Source organism: Onychostruthus taczanowskii, unplaced genomic scaffold (assembly GCF_017590055.1).
Source record: "Onychostruthus taczanowskii isolate IOZ18803 unplaced genomic scaffold, ASM1759005v1 scaffold63, whole genome shotgun sequence".
NCBI classification, from domain to species: domain Eukaryota; kingdom Metazoa; phylum Chordata; class Aves; order Passeriformes; family Passeridae; genus Onychostruthus; species Onychostruthus taczanowskii.
This window is the reverse complement of record NW_024504012.1, coordinates 2,518,266-2,524,189: the sequence shown is the minus strand read 5'-3', so window position 1 is coordinate 2,524,189 and position 5,924 is coordinate 2,518,266. Positions and strand designations below refer to the sequence as shown.

Below are 5,924 nucleotides of genomic sequence, written 5' to 3'. Positions count from 1 at the left end.
ACGACACAACACCCCAGGCTGAGGCTTCAGCAGGATGCAAATTAGAAGAGCAGAGAATAATAGAATTTAGGTAGGAAAAGAGCTCTAAGATTGAGTCCAGTGTTGTGTCTGCATTTTTTTTAAATACTCCCTGGGATGATGACTCCTGCATTTCCCTGGGCAGCCTTTTCACTGCCATCAGTGCCGTGGACACAGCAGAGCTCCTACATCTCCACAGAAGAGCAGCTACCACCTGGCCTCCACCACTCCCATTTCAGCACAGCTCTGCATCTCAGCAGCAAACACGGGGTGTGTTATCCTGCCTGCACCACCAATCTGGGGTCCAAACACCCATCCTTTATGTCAGGGATGGGCACTGCATGTCCCTGACACCTCTGTGCTCAAGGTGTGGCAAGGTGAGGTGCCCCAGGAGCAGGCCAGGTAAGACCAAAATGTGGTTTATTATCCTGCTCCCAGTCGCCATCAGCTCATGCCCTGTGGCCTGCAAAAAGCCCTGGTGCAGGGAGGAGGCACAGGGACTAAAAACAATCCAGCACGTTCAGTGTTTTCATCCCTGCAGCGTCCTGCGGAGTTCTGGAGGGCAGCAGGCAATCCCTCTCCCTCACTCCCGGTGCCCCAGGAGCTCGGGAATCACACCAGCCCTGCTCCAGCCCCTGCTCCCCAAACACAGCAGCTGCTGCAAGCACCGGCAGAGATGAGGAAAAACAGCAAAGAGGAGGGGGAAAAACAAACCCCTCGAAACGATCTGGCTGGACCCAGGGAGGACCAAGCCCTGCTTTTCTCGTCCCACCTCTAAAATACCCGTGCTTAAGAACAAGGCTCCCTTGAGCAGCGATGAAATCTCCTCCTATGTTTCCGAGGCTATTCTGCTTTGCTGGGAAAAGGAGGGGAGCTGCCTGCAAGCTCCAGCCCACGCCTCCCCTCCGGCCCCGCATTGAAAAACAAGGGGCTGTGGAGGAAGAAGGAGGCGAGAAGGGAAACATGCCGTTCCTGCGGCTCCCGCAGCACCTCCTGCCACTCGCATCTCCGCGGCGCAGATTGGCCGGATCGGCCGGGACGGGGGGGTGGGAAAGGGAGCCCACTTTGGTGTTACTGGGCAGACTTGGGGATTTTGGGGGGGATGGAGGGAGGGGGGACCAGGGGCACACGCGCCTGCGTCGGGAGGGGAGCGCGCACAGGGCTCGTTTTGTGGTGCTGGATTCCTGCTCGCCTCCGCCGGCGCGCTGGGACACGGCGTCAGCTGCTCTCTGTCTCATGCTGCTATTTGGGCGACAGCGATAGGGGGGACAGAGATGGCGAGGGGGGGGCTCGGGGTTGGTGCTGGGCTCCGCGGTGCCCGCCTGAATGTCCCCATTGTGCTGGCAGGGAGGGAGCAGGAAGCGCTGGCATCGCCTTGGCACCTCCCCGGCACCCTGCCAGCGTGGGGACCCCGGGAAAGGGGCAAGGGCTGTGCCCCCCCAGGGGGTGGTTGGGGAGGGGGAAGGGAGAGGAAATAGGGAAAAAGTTAAGAAAAAGAGAAAAAAAAAAAAAAAAGACGAGGTCTGGAAGTAGAAAGTGTTACCGTGCAGAAAGGGGATTGAAAGGAAAGGGAAAAACACAGCCAACCTCTTTGTCTGCTACACTTGGGCAGTAAAAATGGCGTTTTTCTACGGGCACTAAAAAAACTCCTGCCACTTGCCCCCAATGCTAATTTCATCCCAGGTGGCTGGCCCAGCACAGGGCTAAACTGATCCCAGCTGGATGTTTCACCCAATCCTGGAGCCTCTCTGAGCAGTCCCTGGAGCCCCCCCCCCTGTGCTTTACCACTGGGGATCTCCCCATTTTGCAGCCCCTGCCACCCAAACTGCCCCCTCTTCCTCCCTCCCCAGAGGATGGGAGCTGGGCAGGGGCACTCTGGGCACCGACACCTGTCCTGGCCATGTGCAGCCTGGGTTCACCTGGACAAGGTCTTGTCCACCATCAGCACTGACTGAGAAATGCCAAAATTGCTCAGTGTTCCTGCACAGCACAAACTTAAACCTGAAACAGGAGCCAGAAACTTCAGTGGCAGCAGAAAATTATCTTTTATTTTCCCTCTTTCCTTACAACATGTGAGAGCAAACTGATTTCTTTAGGCCAGAGCCCAAGAGAATATTAAACCCCTTTGCCAGAAGGCTGTGCCAGCTGTTCTCTCCATCATCCTGCAGGAATGTCTGGGGTACCTCTGGAAAAAGTCTGAAGGAAAGGTGCAGGCATCTGATGGGATGGGACAGGGTGGGAGGAAAACTTCCCAAATTACCTTAAAAAGCTTTGAAAAAAAAAATAAAAAGGGATTTTGGAGTAACATTTTGGAGAGCATCTTCAGGGCCCTGGTGCTTTGTCAGGGGAAACACGGGTAGGTAGGACCCTCATGCTGGACTTGAGGTGACAAGTTATGGGTGTTAGCCCACTAGATATTTAATGTTTCTTCATTTTCTTAAACCCACTAGGTTTTTTTATATTTCTTAATTTTGTCTGCTCATTAGTGTGCAAATCAGAAAGTTCATCACCCCGTTCTAAGCAGAGGGAATATAAATAGGATCATGAAAGCAATCAGGACTTGCTTCATGCAAACAACCAGAAAAGCCATCCTGGTTCCAGTTTCCTGGCGCTTCCTGTGTGATGTTTGCATTAATTGATTGCATTAATTGATGCTCTTTGTCACGGAGAGGAGCTGACACTCACTCCTTAAAGGCAGCACCTGTGGTTACACTTTTGGGAGGTACACACCAATAACTTGTGGTTTGTCCAGAGCTCAGCATGCCATTGCTGAGCACGTGGAGGGCAACTTCCAGTCTGGGGGTGTCACCCTCCAAGGACCTGTGCCACCACCACAAACACCTTTTTTTGCAGGTCCACCTTGGCCACCTGGCACCTTCCCGGTGGCCATCACGAGAGAAGATGGGGTAGGTGGCAGCAGCTTGGAAGATGCAACCCTTGGCACCTCTGAAAGCCAAGCAAAGCCCAAGACAAAAGGATTTGGAGAGCCACGCTCATTAGAGAAGGAAGTGAGGTGTTTTTCCCTTGTGGATGTGAGCTTCTATTCATGGTTCCTCATTAGGGCTCCAACAACCTGTGGAGCTATCCCAACTTTGGGTTGGCAGTGTCTGCGTTCCTATCAGCTTGGAATTGTCCATTGGGCAGGTCACTCGAGGCGAAAAAAAAAATCAAAATCCCATGCAATTATTAACCTTGTGCTCAGTCTCAGCTCAGTGGATGCTCTCCTGGGGTGACCCAGGTCACTGACCTGGCCCTTCCGCTCTATTCCCACTCACTCCACGGACTGGCCAAAGCCAATACCAAAGGATTTTAATTAAAACTCCTTTCCACCCACAATGGTGGGCATTTAGGCTGTTAATTGCAGAGCAGACAGCCTCTCAGTGAACCAGTGACTGTCCAGCTGGCCAGTGTAGCCTTTCCAAGTCAAGGGTTGGGAACATTAGTGCTGAGCACAAGAAGGGTCTTTCATGGCAAGGACACGTACAAAACAAAATGGATGATGATGATCATTATCATTAGGAGGCAAAAAAATGGGAAGAACATTTTCTTCTGCTGGGTAAGGGTGGAAACTGGGCTTGGAGCATCTTCATCTCTGCCATGTTGAAAAAAACAAAATGGAAGAGGGAAACGTCTGACCCTCACAAAAAATGCACTCATGGCACGTTGATTTCCTTTGTACTCTCTCCACTTGTTACATTTCCTAGGGAAGGATGATCAGGTTTTATCTGCTGTTCCACTGGAGGTATTGGAAGCTCTTGCAATGAGGGTCTTAAGATCAACAGAGAGGCCTTGTCACCTAAGTCATAGAAGGATGCATCTCCTTTTTTCATGACAGCATTGAGGCAGTGGCTCCCAGGCTCTGTGAGATCCACAGACAGCTAGAACAGATCCAGAAGCCCTTCTCTGGTACCTCCATACAGTGCAAAGTCATATCTTACTGTGTGTTGTTGTTCCTCAGGCTCAAAGGTGTGTTTTATAAAGCTGCTCTTCATATAATTCTTGTTGCTCCTGTGTTTCAGGTCACCCATTTCTCTTTTTTTAACACCCACTATTTCCAGTGGCATTGATACCCCCTCAGCTCTGCCTCATTCACACAGCATTGCTCTTCTGCTTTTTTGGGTCATTCACAGAAATATGAAATAAGCCAGGTCCTGAAGCTGACATTTGGGTAGGTTCAGGGGAAACCTTCCCTTTGCCTGACAGTTCCCCCTGCAACTCCATCCATGGCCACCAGCCAGCCCAGACCCACCTTCATCCTGCTCTCCAACCACATACAGGTCATTTCATCCTTTGGAGATTTTGCAGCCTTCCCTGAAGGAGAACAGTCTGGCTCCTTCAGTGCAGTTCAAGCACCCACAGCAAGGACAGGCATCCTGTGGAGCAGAGGATGGGATTTGGTGGGCATGTCACAGATGTCAAAGCCAGGTTGGATGGGGTATAGAGGAACCTGCTCAGTGCAGGGGGGTTGGACTAGGTGATCTCTAAAGCCCCAAAGCACTCTGTGATGGTATGAAAGGAAATCTTCTAGCTACGGAATTTCTCCCCCAAAACAAGCCAAGGTCTGCTGCTGCAGCACTCAGCTCTTACAGCATGGATAAATCCCATACCACCCATGCCAGGAAAGAGCATAACCTTCCTCCCAGTACAGCCCACCTGGGCTGGACACCACCCAGCTGCCAAACCCACCTTCCTTGGGCCATCCACACATTAGGATGATTATAATTACCTGCCAACCTAATGGCACCCTTTTCCTAGGAGAAAGGGAGATGCTGAGCATGGCTGGGAAGCTACTGGTAATTAGAGGGATATTTTTATAACCTGTACTGAGTGCCTCATATCAGGAGAGCAGAGCCAGGCATGCAAAAAGCCATGGTGTGTATCTAAACACTCTCCTCGTGCTCCTCACAACTAAACAGCAGCAGCAGCACAATTCACTTGGCAGACAAGAAAACCCCAGCTCTGCCTTCATGGTCTGGGTGAGAGGATTTGAAGGATGTTGTATTGGTTTGCTTGCTCAGAGCTTAAGCCTGCCTTTGCTGGGCAGCACAGGAAAATGAAATGCTCTTAGGAGAAAAAAAAATCTAGAAAATTAGAAAACCAGAAAATTCACCTTGAAGTTAAAAAGGTCTTCCTCTCAATTTCCAAGCACATCTTCAGGAAACCATAATTTGGTCTTTCTGCCCTAAAATCATCGCCAGCTTTCCCCTGGAAAACAATCCCGGTGTATTTGTAATTGAGGGATGTTGACTGGAAGATGAAAACAAGCTGGTGAGGAAAGTTTTTGCTTTCAAATGCTACAGCTTTGCTGTTTGGAAACTTTCTCTTTTTCATGTTCTCCTTCCCAGCCAGTTCACATTTTTGTTCCAATCTTTACAGGGCCAGCCAGGCACTTGTGTGCGGAGCTGTTGTTAGTGTGTCATGGATAGCAACACATACCTAAGGGAAGGAGTCAACATTTGCTGGAAACGGGCCTGGCTGAACTCCCTTTCTCCCTCCCTCATCCAAATGGCCCCCAGCTTTGGAAAAGTTTTCCTCCAACTCTGAACTCGCTTGGCCCCAACTGCTATAAATAGTCAGAACAAAACCTCCCGGGCCAAATGCCCCGAGTGTTTCGAAAGCTTTGATCCTGTGCTGCTTTTTGGGAGCTGGAGCCTTTTCCACTCGTGCAGCTGGAGCCCATATTCCTGCTCAAAGCAGGGGCAGGGAGAGCTGTCCATGGGGCTGGGAAGGGGTGGGAATCCTGTGAGAACCCCCTGTGAGACCCTCCTCACCTCTCTCAAGGTGACCCAGCATCGGAGAAGGAGCAGGAGACAGGGAGCCATGATACTGGCCTCGAGTCCAGGAACCTTCCAGCATGGAAAAGGGGCTTCCAAGGAGGTCAGGGAGGGACTTCTGACAAGGACATT

At 51.1% G+C, this 5,924-nt stretch overlaps 1 long non-coding RNA gene across 2 annotated transcripts; it reads right to left on the bottom strand.

The window, feature by feature from the left end:
• Positions 1-2,055: 2,055 nt before the first annotated feature.
• On the bottom strand, positions 2,056-5,282 carry LOC121344315. 2 transcript variants are annotated; one of them, XR_005953819.1, is made up of 3 exons: positions 5,129-5,282; positions 4,268-4,391; positions 2,056-2,287 (listed from the first exon to the last, which is right to left on the bottom strand). It is a non-coding gene; the product is annotated as an uncharacterized LOC121344315 (long non-coding RNA). The 2 variants fall into 2 exon arrangements; XR_005953818.1 differs by lacking the exon at positions 5,129-5,282 and adding an exon at positions 4,705-4,794.
• Positions 5,283-5,924: the final 642 nt, after the last annotated feature.